Here is a 15528-nt window from a genome sequence, read left to right on the forward strand (position 1 = left end):
TGCTCCTGTTAGCACCACGGGGACAGATGCTGCAGGCTCTAGGAGCTGTCAACAGAATCTCCTAGGCAGCAGGGCCCATAGCTGGTAGAGCCCCGGCCAGAGGATCAGAGAAGTGGGGGCAGGGCTCAGGCAGAGTTGTATGTGTGAAGTGGCTCAGCGGGCAGAGTGGGAGTCAGCCCAAAGGGCAGGAATTAGACTGGCACGAAGAGCAGCATGAGCCGCTGGTTTCACCTAGGCCAAAGGGCCAAGGTAGCTCCAGTGATGTAGCAGGCAGCACTGAGGTGGCACATGGGGGGGGGTGGGGCGGGAGCTGTTGAAGCACCTCTACTGGGCTGTGGACTGAGTTGGGTGGCAAGTGACTGCGGAAGGGGAGAGTGAGGTGTGGAACGGCTGCAGGAACCAGAATTGCCAGATTCCTCTGACTTTGCAGCATCAGTGGCTGAGGATGGAAACAGTTTCACAATGATGCTAAAAGAAGTCTTGGAGTTAGAATTGCAGGAACAAACTCGGGGGAAACAAGGCCACCTCCCTAGTTCGTGCTCAGTTTGCGTTGTGTACATGGCGTTTGCTGTGCTGTGTCCTCAGGCTGTCTTAACTTCTCTCTTCAGCGCCTCCAATGAAGAGAAAAGGACAAATTCAATTTGACAATATTGATAAACATGGAAAAGGGGGGGGGAGACACAGGTTCACTTAAATTGCTTTAGTAAAGAAATCTTTAAAAGGGATTCACTATAGTGTAAAAATAAATGTCTAGTGTCATCCTTGTTGCCAATTAGTTTGGTCTAATGCAGAAATGTGAAGTTTGAATGAAAAATAACTATCCACAATCATTTTAAAATGCTCGGTAAAATCTATTGCATTAATGTGTGTTCTGGCTGCATTAATTTGGAAAGCTTCATCCTTGGCCGAGGTCCAGGAATGAACAAATACCCCAACTTTCTTATCTAAATTGAGTGTTATCTGATTTTCTTAAAGTTGGATTGTTACTTTCTCTAGCTCAGCATGAAGAATAGTGTTAATCTTACTAGTCTCTTCATCAGATAGCAGCAATATAGTGTCATCAGCTTACATGTAAATAAAATATTTATCAACATGAGAGAGAGAGAGAGATTATACATATACAGGAAAAGGAGGGAGTAAACACTTGAACAATTCCAATATTGACTATGGCATTTGAAAAACAATCCATATATAATTTCAACTTGTTGCTTCTCTTTTTAAAACAAGATTGTAATCATCAGAATACTCAGTTATTAATATCTAACAGAGAACTGCTTTAGCAGAAATTGTGATGAACTCTTCTACATAAAACAGTTCTCAAATGAAGTGTCAAAGTTCTGTATTTCAATCTCTTATCTAAAGAGGAAAATATTTCATTTGTAATGAAAGAACTAAAAAGTCATTCATGTTATGAGCAGCGGCCATTAAATGAATATGATTGAGCTCTGGAAAAGATTCCAGTTTGGGTTTTATCTATATTAAAGAGAGGTGAAACACATTAACTGATAGATAATTCCAAGGAACGTGAAAGACGGATTCCTGTCTGTATGTGGGACAGACTTTTTTTCTGCTAATGCTTTTCACCTCTGACAGTCACTGGTAAAACTAAAAGGAAAATGTACTACCATTCCCACCCACAGCAAGTCTCTGGAAGGGCACGAAAAAGACTGATTATTGTTAATAACACTGTGGATATGATACAGCAGGCTTCATGGAACAGGTGGTTATTATACAGAACTTAAAAAAAATATTCATCCTATAGTCCCAACGAATCTGTAATTATGATGGGCTGTCATGGGAACTAGTGCTGTGCAGAGGAATCACTTCAGCAATTTCCAAAAATATACTATATCTGCCATCAAGCAGTACTGATTTTTTATTTTATTTTGGCGGCTGCCATAAGTCACTTTTGATGTTTTCATCAGTCTATCACAGATATTTATAAAGGATAAATATTTTCTAGTCTTTGAAAATCCAGAAAGGAGATTAAAGCAACACGAATTATACAGGAATAATGATGAAACAGAATGCATTCATAAATTCCACCACAACTGTGCCAACGTGCAAATCAATGATTCAAGAAAAATATAAATAGCCCCCCAGTTGCAAGACAGCACTGACAATTATTGATTTAGGAGTATTGTAAAATATTTGAGAGAGATCTATAGGCTGAGTGAAGTATAAGTACATAGTATCAGAAGGGTAGCCGCGTTAGTCTTGATCTGTAAAAAGCGACAAAGAGTCCTGTGGCACCTTATAGATTAAGGTCGCTTTTTGTAAGTACATAGTTTCACACTGATGTTAACTCCCTTGATTTCTGAGGTTTCATTTACTGCTTTGACATATCAGTGTTTTGAGATAATATTTTGTGTTCTGGTATAAAGCTGCATTATCTCAAGAGCTTATGTGAAACTATACTTATTTATTTGGGACAGATTATGATACCCTTATTCACAACAAATAGCACCTTACTCTATGAGTAGCTACAGTGAAGTCAATGGGAGTGTTTTCCAAGTAACTTACTGCTCACTAAGTGCATTGGAATCTGGTTCTTACAAATATTTTCTTTGACACCAAAATGTTAATAACTGGATTTTAAACACAAAGGGCCAAATTTTAAACTGATTAATAGCCAGAGCAACTCTGTAGGCCTTATGAGATGTAAATCAGCACATTGTTTAGTGTAAACAGCTAGCAGTTGAAACAAATTAAAGCAAAATTATAGTATTAATAAAAAGAAATACTGAGGAAAACATTTCATGAACCTGGAAAAGAACTAGGTACAATGCTTAAATCTTCTGCTGTTTCTTTATACACCAGCATCAAAGAGTAGCGTTTACCAAAGAGGAGAACTCTTTAAACACTGGGATATTTACGCAATCCATAATCTATTTGAAAATATTGTCAGTTAGCTAGATATATCTGTTCTTGATGCTGTTGGCATAAATATGTAAGGAAAGCTTTGCGCATAATGTTTTACTTTGAGGAATCAACCATGCCAGCTAGAATGGCACAACACATTTATGCATTACAGGAATCAAAAAGTGATCTCTTTGTCTATATATGTCAAATTAATAAAATTGCATGGGACCTCAGAAAGGAGAAATCCTCATAACTGACACAAAATGAAATTGGGTTTGCTGCTTTAAGTTGTTTTCAGTCTTTCACTTATTACCCAGATAAACTTTAAACAGAAAAAGATTTTATTCAAATTGACTTTGCATAGATCATACTAAAGTTTATCTAGAGAGTAGATGAAAACTATTATAAGATCAGACATCCTTTTTATGGGAGAGGAGGGATGATCAATGATTATTGAGCTATATATGATGCATACTCATATATGGCCCAAGACATAACACCTTACGACCCTTAAAGTTTCAAGAAAAAAAACGAAAAAAAAACTAGAAAATGTAGATCAATCAATACAAAAAGTTAATGTAACCTTAGTCAATACAGTAATCACTTCTGTTGTACATACAATTGTAGAGGGTCATCATACCAAAGACTAATGCTGTAACATACACATTTTGCTTTATATAGTCATATATAAACTTACACTAAGAATATGGTCTTTAATGACATTTATTTAAACGATCTAGCAGCATTAGCATTAGTACTGGGAAAATGTCCTTTTCCTTTACTATTCAGGTGTCAGCCTAATCAGTCTGCTCACATGTGGTGTCTAACTAAAAAAAACATATGGACATTTACTGTAGGCAGTCAGATTTCAGTAGCTATTAAGGAGGAAGTTCAATTTTAAACATGTTTTCCAATAAGAGTCCCTCTCAAGGGAAGGTGCATGAGGAATAGGATGAAAATGGTTAAGTCAATACAAGACTGACTCCATTACTCTTGCCATCTGTTTATCATGGACCTTGCTACAGCTGTTTTGCACTCTTCTATTGACTAAAGGATATTAATATTGCTTGACAACTGCCTGATGTATGAAATAAATGATTATCTCAATTTTTCCCTAACAGCTGTTGATTCATCCATGCTAACATATTTGTGGCACATCAATCATGTATTTAGAAGGTGGACAGGTCTCATTCTACATTTGGTGGGAGAATATTGGACAATGTAGAAAGGTGGATGGTAGGAGCTAATGACAGGGCTGTACAAATAACTTGCAAAGTTTTAATAAACTACACATCAATCACATTGCAACAATGACTTCTTCCCCAGGCTAAAGAACCCTGCAGGTGTGTAGATAAGAGCTATTGCCAAAATACAACTCAAATAAACATCAGCTTCCTAAGTTACTCCAGACGACTGTTTTCAAACTTGATGGTTGTTGTGAAAAGCTTTTCAGCTCTGGTAATACTAGTGGAAAGAATGACTCTCAAGCAGCACGAAAGATAAAGGACAGAAGAAATTTGAGTTTGATGATGAAAGATTCTTGGCTCTGAGGGAGAAGTACGCCTTTTTCTGTAACTGGAAACTTTTATGAAATTTTTTCCTTTTTTTTCCAAAATTTTCTGATTTTTCATTGAAACGGGATTTTTCTGATTCTCTTTCCATTCTGTTCCACTCCATTGAACACATTAGAATGAATGGTGTCCAGGGGGCCTTTGGGTTTTTCCCTCCATTTCTTCATTTTTCCTTTTTTTTTTTTCCCCCACAGCCACTCTGCAACTTCTCAAAGCTTCCACTTTTAAGAAGTTATAGAGTAGGAAAAGAAAAAAATAGAAAAATGAAAAAGTGAAGAAAAATTCAAACTCTTTAAATCATTTGTTCCATTGCACTGCATTCAGTGGCAAAATGGGAGGAGAAGGTAAAAGGGGGAGAAAAACAAATTTAAAAAAATTAAATGTCATATTTTAATGAAAATTTGTTCCATTTTGAAGTATGAATATTTCAAAATTCTTCACAAACCTGTTTCCTTTTTTCAATCAGTCTTCCTCAAACCCCACCCTTGGAGGATTTTTGGAGTTAGCACCACAATGTACAGTAGTTTTGATAGGAATGAGCTATTTGAGGTTTCTGTGGAACCTAAGTGTGAGCCTGTGTTCAGACCTCAATGGAACCCACAATGAGAGCTGGAATGTAAGCTGCAGGCAGGTTTGAGTCTATTTGTATACACTAGTTAAATGTCTCTCAGGGTACGTCTACACTACGGGATTATTCCGATTTTACATAAACCGGTTTAGCAAAACAGATTGTATAAAATCGATTGCGCGCGGCCACACTAAACACATTAAATCGGTGGTGTGCGTCCACGGTCCAAGGCTAGCGTCGATTTCTGGAGCGTTGCACTGTGGGTAGCTATCCCGTAGCTATCCCATAGTTCCCGCAGCCTCCCCCGCCCCTTGGAATTTCCGGGTTGTGATCCCAGTGCCTGATGGGGCAAAAATCATTGTCGTGGGTGGTTCTGGGTACAGCCTCACCCCTCCCTCCCTGAAAGCAGCAGACAAGCGTTTCGCGCCTTTTTTGCTTGGTGAACTGTGCAGACGCCATAGCACAGCAAGCATGGATCCTGCTCAGCTCAATACCGCAATCGTGCATGTTTTAAACACCTCGCGTACTCTCGTGCAGTATATGGTGAACCAGGACCTTCACACCGAGGCGAGGAGGAGGCGGATACGGCAGCGCGGCTATGACAGTGATGAGGACGTAGACACAGAATTCTCTCAAACCACGGGCCCCTGCGCTTTGGAGATCCTGATGGTAATGGGGCAGATTCTATCCATTGAACGCCGATTTTGGGCCCGGGAAACAAGCACTGACTGGTGGGACCGCATTGTGTTGCAGGTGTGGGACAATTCCCAGTGGCTGCGAAACTTTCGCATGCGTAAGGGCACTTTCATGGAACTTTGTGACTTGCTTGCCCCTGCCCTGAAACGCCATAATACCAAGATGAGAGCAGCCCTCACAATAGAGAAGTGAGTGGCGATAGCCCTGTGGAAGCTTGCAACGCCAGACAGCTACCGGTCAGTCGGGAATCAATTTGGAGTTGGAAAATCTACTGTGGGGGCTGCTGTGATGCAAGTAGCCAAAGCAATCACTAAGCTGCTGCTACGAAAGGTTGTGACTCTGGGAAACGTGCAGGCCATAGTGGATGGCTTTGCTGCACTGGGATTCCCTAACTGTGGGGGGGCGATAGAGGGAACCCATATCCCTATCTTGGCACCGCAACGCCAGGGCACCCAGTACGTAAACCGCAAGGGGTACTTTTCAATGGTGCTGCAAGCACTGGTGGATCGCAAGGGACGTTTCACAAACATCCACGTGGGATGGCCAGGGAGGGTTCATGACGCTCGCGTATTCAGAAGCACTACTCTGTTTAAACGGCTGCAGCAAGGGAATTACTTCCCAGACCAGAAAATAACAGTTGGGGATGTTGAAATGCCTGTCGTTATCCTGGGGGACCCAGCCTACCCCTTGATGCCATGGCTCATGAAGCCATACACAGGCAGCCTGGACAGTGGTCAGGATCTGTTCAATTACAGGCTGAGCAAATGCAGAATGGTGGTGGAATGTGCATTTGGCCGTTTAAAGGCGCGCTGGCGGACATTACTGACTCACTCAGACCTCAGCCAAACCAATGTCCCCTATGTTATTGCTGCTTGCTGTATTCTCCACAATCTCTGTGAGAGTAAGGGGGAGACCTTTATGGCGGGGTGAGAGGCTGAGGCAAATCACAAGGCCGCTGATTACGTGCAGCCAGACACCAGGGAGATTAGAAGAGCACACCAGGAAGCAGTGCGCATCAGAGAAGCTTTGAAAACGAGCTTCATCAATGGCCAGGGTACAGTGTGACTGCTGTGTTTGTTGATGAACACCCAACCCCCCTTGATTGACTCATTAAGCAACTCACCCTCCCCCTTCGAGTACAGCTTACTTATGCAAATAAAGTCACTCTCGTTTAAAAATCATGAATTCTTTATTAATTTATTATAAAAAGAGGGAGAGAAGTAAGGGTGTGGTTTGGGAGGAGGATAGGAAGGATGGAGAAGGCCATTAAAAAAATTTCACATTAACGACAGCCTTCTGGTTGGGCTGTCCACGGGGGTGGAGTGGGCGGGTGCACGGAGCCTCCCCCCACGCGTTCTTACACGTCTGGGTGAGGAGGATAAGGAACATGGTGAGGGTTGAGGGTGGTTATACAGGGGCTGCAGCGGCACTCTGTGATCCTGCTGCCGTTCCTGAAGCTCCACCAGACGCCGGAGCATGTCAGTTTGATCACGCAGCAGCCCCAGAGTTGCATCCCGCCACCGCTGATTTTCCTGCCGGTCTTCCTGCCGCCACCTCTCATCTCGGGTGTCCCTCCTTTCCTCACGTTCACTGGCCTCTTTCCTGTAATTTGATACCACGTCCTTCCACTCATTCAGATGAGCTCTTTCATTGCGTGTAACTTCCATAATATCCGAGAACATTTCATCTCGCGTCTTCTTTTTCCTCCGCCTTATCTGTGCTAGCCTTTGGGATGGAGGAGGAATGGTTGAAAAATTTGCAGCTGCATGAGGGAGATAAATATTTAGAAAGATACATTTTACAGAACAATGGTTATACTCTTTCACAGTGAACAGCTCTATTCACCTTACATAGCACATGTGATTTCCCTACAAGGTCGCATTTTTCATCTTAATAGTGAGTGCCTGCAGCTCTGGAGTTACAGATCTCACAGACACAGGTCCAGGCATCAGAATTCAGCTTGCATGCGGCCATGGTAAGCCACTGTCTTTCGGCTTCTGCAGTGATTTACCCCTCCCCCCAATGCATGGCTAATACCACGCTAGCTCCCTGCTAATCAACACCCTTCCCACCCCCCCACCCACTGCGTGGCTGGTAGCTTGGGGAAGCCCCGCTGACCAAACACAAAAAAGATCATCGGCATTTCATTCCTCCCCTCCCCCCGCTTGACTACGTGGAGGAAAGGATTTTTTTTAAGCTGCTGCAGTCCACGAACCCAGTAGGAAAATGGCCATCCCCCTTAATTAAATTCCTGATTTTTAACCAGGTTATCCTGAACGATATCACTTTGCTGAGGATAACACAACAAGATAAAGAACGGATGCTTCTTGAATGCCAGCAGTCACCGGGACCATACGCTGCTATGCTTTGCCACGCAATGATACCTGATTACTTGCTACATGCATGGCGTGGTAAAGTGTCTACCATGGTGGGCAGAACAAGGCTGCCTTGCCCAGAAACCTTCTGCAAAGGCTTCTGGAGTACCTACAGGAGTGCTTCATCGAGATGTCCCTGGAGGATTTCCTCTCAATCCCCGGACATGTTAACAAACTTTTCTAAGTAACTATACTGTCTGCGAATGCATCCCAAGTCCTCAAGGCAAATCAATCATTAAAAAACGCTTGCTTAAAAAACAATGTTTGCTATTTACAAAGGTACACTCACCAGAGCTCCCTTCCATGGCGTCATTGTCTGGGATACTTGCTTGGGAGGGCTGGGAGGAGGGTAATTCCGTCAGGGTGATAAAAAGCTCCTGGCTGCTGGGGCTCATGGAGTGCTGTGTGCTCTCTGCTAGGTCTTCCTCCTCTTCTTCATCTTCATCTTCCCCATCTGCATAATCCTCAGCCATGGCAGAGATTACAACCCCCACCTCGGAATCCACGATCAGGGGTGGGGTACTTGTGGCGCAGCCCCCTAAAATTGCATGCAGCTCAGCATAGAAGTGGCATGTTTTTCGACCTGCCCCGGACCTTCCGTTTGCTTCTTTGGTTTTCTGGTAGGCTTGTCTGAGCTCCTTAACTTTCACTCTGCACTGCACTGAGTCCCTACTGTGGCCTTTATCCGTCATAGCCTTAGAAATTCTTTCAAATACTTTTTCATTTCGTCTTTTGGAACGCAGTTCTGTTAGCACTGAATCCTCTCCCCATATAGCGATCAGATCCAGTACCTCCCGTGCAGTCCATGCTGGGGCTCTTTTTCGATTCTCAGGAAACTGCATTGTTACCTGTGCTGATGAGCTCTGCGTGGTCACCTGTGCTGATGAGCTCTCCACGCTGGGGAAGCAAGAAATGAATTTCAAAAGTTCGCGGGGCTTTTCCTGTCTACCTGGCCAGTGCAACCGAGTTCAGAATGCTGTCCAGAGTGGTCAGTGGTGCACTGTGGGATACCGCCCGGAGGCCAATACCGTCGCTTTGCGGCCACACTAACCCTATTCCGATATGTTAATCCCGATATTAGCGCTACTCCTCTCGTCGGGGAGGAGTACAGAAACTGATTTAAAGAGCCATTAAAATCGATATAAGGTGCCTCCTAGTGTGGACGGTTGTGGCGTTAAATCGGTTTTACGCTCCTAAAACTGATTTAAATGCCTAGTGTAAACCAGGCTTCACTGTGTAACTCTTCTGGCAGGTGGCAGCAGCAGCAACAAGAGCTGGGGTCCATATCTAGGAGTTACTCTTAACATTATAAAACAGAACCTACTTGAGCCCCCTCCCCCAGAAATCTGGAAGATTGAATACTTCCCATTTGCAAGTCCTGCCTTGAGTGCAGGGGACTGGACTAGATGACCTCTCGAGGTCCCTTCCAGTTCTGTGATTCTAAGTACTGAGTTTGTGTATAACAAAAGAAAACTTTTAATAAAAGGAGACGGAACACAGCATTAATTTTAAAAAGTACCAAAAAATTATTTAAAAGTATGCAAATAATAAGTAAACACCTGCCCCACAGTAGTCTTTTGCAATAGTCCTTTGCCTCAGTTTCCTACCTTGCAGTGTGACAGTCCAATAGACGAAAGCCCCTTTAACACGCCACTTAGGGCTGGTTCTCTTGGATCAGTGAAATCCCAGAATCTCAGGGTATGTCCAGGTGTGTTCACCTCTCGCCCATGTGAGGAGTGAAGGTTGCTGCTGCTGCCCACTGTTGCTGCCACCTCTGTCAATGTTGCTGCCCACTAACATCATTGTTGCTTCTGCTGCTTGCTGCTCTTTAGTTGTGATGACACAGTCTCAGGTTCCACCATTTAATCCACTTCTTAGTGATTTCAGTCAGTAGTGGGGAACCTCGCTTCTGCTGCATCCTCTGCCTTGCCTTTCACCACAACACTGTCTTCCCATCAGGTCTAAGCCTTAGGCCCCTAACCTGGAATAGAACCCAAAATGATACTCACATTTTAGGGAAATATTACTTAGCCTCACCAAATAGCTTTAGTATCCACTCGTGTATAATGATCACACTACGCACTCTACATATGCTGGCTCCTCTGTGTGTCCACCTGCTAGATGTTCACCTATTGATTTATTTCACCAACATTGGCTTGTCTCTATCACTCGGGTAACAGTTGACTATTAATATATCCTGTTACTTCCTGTTTACATCCTTTTCTGTATGGCCAGTATTTTCTGTGCCTGGCTTTAAGCTCTTTCTTCAAATCACAAAAAAATAGTATAAAAATAAATTGGCAAATACTACACAATGACATAGCAGGATACAGATTTTCTGCCATGGCAAAGACAAAGTGGTCTAGAGAGACTCCTCTTAGAGAAAATGGAGTACCAGCAAGTTAAGGACCAAAAAGAGCTAGAGCTTTTATGTTTTTAATTTTCAGGAAAAAAAATAGTTTCAAGAAAAAGCTATGCTAGAAACTTTTTATACAGCCTTGTTTGTTTAGCCCTTTCACGGCTGTTACACCATACATGTATCTCAGCAGAAGTTCTCGTAAGAGATGGTTCAAAATTAGAATCTCAACTCCAAACCTATTTACATTGCAGGGTAGAGTCATTTCAGATTAAATCCATAAATCCAAGTCCACTTCCTTAGTTCTGACTACAGGTTATATTAAAAAAGAACCAGGTTATGATTTGGATGGAACCCAAATCTCATAAGAACTGCTGTTTTCACAAGATTTCCACCCAGTTTGGTGTAAATCTTTTGATACCACAGCTGACCTTGAAAGATTTCTTCAAATAAGAGCAGGAACTTGTGAGAACAGCCTGTAAAATGTAACTGGTGACAAATCTGAATCCAAACTTCAGTTTTCAACCTTTGAGCCTTAAACCCAAACCTAATATTAACCTTATGGAATCATTGCCTCTTAAGCCTACCTCTAGTTGTAATACTATCATAGTCATTAGCATTGGGAAAGACCTAACTCATTCAGTTCCACATTCTGCTAAAGCAGAATTGCTTCCTCCAGTATCTTCTCTAGTGTTTCATCTATTCAAATAAATTGAATGTCAGGATGTAACTGCGGCCACATTGGACAGAAACATTTCCTGAAAGTAATTGATACATCTAGCAGCATCCAAGGGGGTAATTTTGAGACCAATTGTGCACAAGTTCACAAAGGTTCAGCCTGAATGTTCACCTTGAACCTTGTAATGTTGGTGTTATTAAGTCTGTGTCCTGTTCATTTAATAGGATTTCAACGTAACAAAGCTCAGATGTTTAGGACTTTTAAGTTTTCAATAGTATTTAACTTTTATTCACTAGGAGAACAAAATACAAAAGAATAAAATCAATTATCCAAATGAAAGAGCAGCATGGCCCCGTGGTCACAATATTCTGGCTAATAAATCATTATGAGATTAAAGTACATATCATTGTGCTCTGTTCTGAACACTGACCTCGCGTGGTTTCCTCATACTCCCAGCAATATTTTTTATTCTGATTTAGTCAATATGGCTTACAGCACACCTCCTCAGGCTATGATCTTGTCAGATCTTGCAAACTAAACAGGCTTGGTCCTCATTAATACTTGGATGGAAAATGTCCAGGGAAAACCCTGAGTGAATGCTGCAGAAAGGGGTGTTAATGATTAGAAAGTGGCATTCTTCCTTCTGAGAAGTTTTCTTGAGGGAATATAACTCTGCTGCTGGAGATGCTGTCTTTTTTAAGAGATGTTTAAAAAAAATAATCAAGATTCTGTCCACTTGTGATCATTAAAGATCCCATTGCACAAGTTGCAAAAAGCCAGGTGTTAGCCTGGTAATATAGATTAATTCTGTATTTAGTAGATACGTTCTGCCTCCCTAATTCCCCCTTGCCGTTTTAATTGGAAACTGTGCTGAACTGCTGTGCAGTGTCACTGTGCTCTGTTAAACAGCTGCTGAATTCTCGACCTCAATGAATCCATTCGTGCAGCTTGAAAAACGTTTTCGGATAAAAGTGTAAGGAATCATCAGTGCTGTACTTTGTTTTCACATTTCTCATACAAATCCAATAGAAAAAGTTAATTAGCTATGATACAATTTGGGGACCCATCCTTCTCAGAAACCTCTGGGCTGACACAAATCTGATATATTATTGGCATTAGATTTATAAAATAAAACTCCTTTCACTTTTCTTTGCGCATTGAGTATGGGAGCTATACTTTCAAACATAATTCACCACTGTGTTACTCCAGGTTTATTCTGGTGTAACTACATTTATTTCAGAGACATAAATCTGGAATAAAGCAGTGGTGAATTAAGCCCATATGTCTTATTGTGGCATATATTTGCCAGATTTTAATCAATCAAATATAATTAGTTTAGTTCACAAGCGTTATTCCTTATTTGTATAGATATTATAGAATTCATAGAAAAACTCTCTCTACCTTTGAAGCGTCAGATTGTGCCCTACCTAGATGTGCAAAGAAAGAAAGGGGGCTTGGGAGGAAAGAGAACAACAACAACAAAAATCTGGACTCTCTGATGAAGCTTAGAGCTGTGATCCTTTTATCTCTTTTAGACACTATAGTGCTACCTAAACTGTTTGTTCATGGCTTAGATACAACAGTGATAGGAACCTTAAAAATACTTAAGATCAGTGAGAGTCAGCCAGCTAGCTTTCAGCCTTGCTTCAGTCTTTTGTCAGACACTGGGAAATTCACTCAGCAGCTCTGGACGGTTCACATGAGCCGGCAATACAAAGCTGGATCACATCCATGTACTGAAGGCCACCTACTCTAAAATACATCCCCAACTCTCCTAACTGCTTCACATACACATTGAACAGGAGGAGTATTCTGAATTGCTCAGATAGTGTTTTGAAAAACTATCAATAGAAGAGAATTAAATGACATTGAGATGATATGTCAGACCTAATCTCCCATGACTAGTCTGACTGTTCAAAAGCAGCTAGTCAGACAGGATTCAGCACAAGGCTCTCCATTTTTCCTGTGAGAAATGATGTGCAGTTCAATATAGCAAATTTTTCACTTGTGATTTGAATTAAGCAAAAACAGAGTGCAAAGCCACAATCACTCACGTCAAGCTATTCTCCAATAGCCATGTGAAGGCTTGTATTAATTGAGGGACTCTGATTATTATCCAAAGGCCCAAGGAGCACACTGGCCTAAATTCTACCCTCAGTTACCTCTGTGCAATCTCCATGGACTTTTTTATATAATCTGAGCACTTATTTTTCTTAATTTGGTAATATCTGTTTTACATATTATAATACAATGAGCCTGACTCACCTCTCCCTTACACCAATGTAAAACACCAGTAGCTCCATTGTAGTCACTGGAGTTACTGGGTGTAAAACCCAGGTAAACAAGAACAAAGTCTGGCCCACACTGATGAGGAGGCTGCATCTTCTCCCTGGTTAAGGCTGAACCAGCTTTTATTATAAATTTCAGTCTCTGTATAAACTTTAGCTTGGAAAAGTAGATTGGCCTGAAAATTTCCAGATTGATTCTGGGTCAATGAAAACTCCATGCATCCCTCTTTTTTATTTAAAAACCTGTACTTTCATTGATATACAAAATAATAAATAAAGAAGTAACAAAACACATACAAAACAAAAATACCTTGGGAAGTTCCAAAAAGAAAAGCAACAACAAAAACTATTTGTTTTAAAAAAAGCTAGGGTTGCTAAGTACAGCACTGTAGTTCTGATCATATTTACATACTCAAAGCAAGGCAATAGCAAATACTACACAGCCCATCTGCTAACCATGAATACATTTTTCTTAGCATGTGTAAGTACTGGCCAAACATAAAGAGGAAACCTGAAGGAAACGTGAAGATTCATGAGGCAATTGGAGCTGCTCCCTGATTTGCAGCAGTGAGGCAAAGTAGGGGGAGCTCTCCTTGCAGGACCAACTGTGTAACAAATGCAGCTGTTTTCAAAGGTCCTGGTAACTGCAGGATCTGTTACATGCAGTTACATGTTTTAAGGTGTCTTTACAAGCATAATCATTAAAATCGTTCTTTTTTTAAGTAGCTCAGATTCTACTGAAGGTGGCTAGCATTGGTCCTGCTTAGCTTGGAGAAATTCCTACTCTCCCCAGACAAGTGGGATTTTGTCAAATTGGGTTAATATTGAAGAAGGTGTGCACATATGTCTAGGATAACTAGATAGCAACTGTGAAAAAAATGGGACGGGGTGGGGAGGCAATAGGCCTATATAAGAAAAAGTCCCAAAAAATGGGATTGTTCCTTTAAAAACGGGAGATCTGGTCACAATATATATGTCCACGACAAAAATGTTGAAAAGAGGATTAAGAGGTCTATTTGCTGAAAGTGCAAGTGAGTAGTGGGAGGCATATAGACACCTGTTTAAAAATAACATGCAGTGTGCATTATTACAAAATAAAACAGGCTTCACTTTGACTTAAGCCATCTTCTCTGTCTTTTTCAGTGTGCTTCCTCACTCTCTTTTCCATTCCTGTCCCCATAGATGTAAACCAATACACAAAACTGCAGCCCCAACAACTTATAAAATTACTATATAAATATATGTGCAACATGAAACAGTCAACTTGCTGGTGATGAAATGCTATAATTCTTGCTCCCACCCTCTTAATTAAATTGACTGTCTTTCTACTGTTTTAATTAGTAAAACCGTTTAATCAATTTTATGAAAAAGAATAGTAGAAAATGTATCATGACAAGTAGAGGAAACGCTATTCTTATCTTAAGTGAGTATCATTGTTTTCTTTAGAAAGACGCCTTTCTGACATAGAAAAGTTCAGCCAACAAACACTTGTGGTATTAACTTTTTTCCCCTTATACTGAGGATATTTGATATTAGATAGGATTATCCAATTTTGAAAGATTCTGAGCTAAACTTTGATCTCGGTTATGTTTTTTAATGTACAAGGAGCAAACAATATATTTTCAAATGGTCTTTATATCAGATTCAGGAAAACAAAAAAAAAGAAAGAATGGATTAAAAACTGAATGAGAGAAAGAGAGATCTTAACATTCTGCCTCTGAAATAAAATACAAAATACCTCACAGCTGTCCCTTCTACAGGCACAAACACAATAAAAAGAAAACCATCTCCTTTGACTTACATAGTTACTACATACACCGCAAACTTCACTGAAGTTATTCCTAATTTACACCAGTGTAACTGAGATTAGAGTGAAATCCTGGTCCCAGTGACTTTAACAGGGACAGGATTTCATCCAAGAATTTGGCCCAGAGTTTTTACATAATTTTATTGCTGAAAAACTATAAAAAATATGAAACTTAACAGAATTCAAGTTAGCTGATTCAGATTTTATTCTCTGTGATTGTCTAATAAATTTAAGCACATTAAAGAAAAAGAAATGATCTTAAAGAAAATGGCAGTAATAAAAATTCTACACATATTTCCTTATGGCTCAGTTGAAACCTGATAGAT

The 15528-nt window shown here is 40.9% G+C and overlaps 1 long non-coding RNA gene across 1 annotated transcript in view; it reads right to left on the reverse strand.

Moving 5' to 3' along the window:
* Window positions 1-352: 352 nt before the first annotated feature.
* Window positions 353-15528, reverse strand: part of LOC123372170 — a 47837-nt gene continuing 32661 nt past the window's right edge. Inside the window, exons 2-3 of the long non-coding RNA XR_006580151.1 lie at window positions 9680-10053; window positions 353-611 (exon numbers count right to left, since the gene is read on the reverse strand). This is a non-coding gene — a long non-coding RNA (uncharacterized LOC123372170). The remainder of the gene's footprint in view (window positions 612-9679; window positions 10054-15528) is intronic.

The sequence above is a fragment of the Mauremys mutica genome, chromosome 6 (genome assembly GCF_020497125.1).
Source record: "Mauremys mutica isolate MM-2020 ecotype Southern chromosome 6, ASM2049712v1, whole genome shotgun sequence".
Classification (NCBI taxonomy): Eukaryota; Metazoa; Chordata; order Testudines; family Geoemydidae; genus Mauremys; species Mauremys mutica.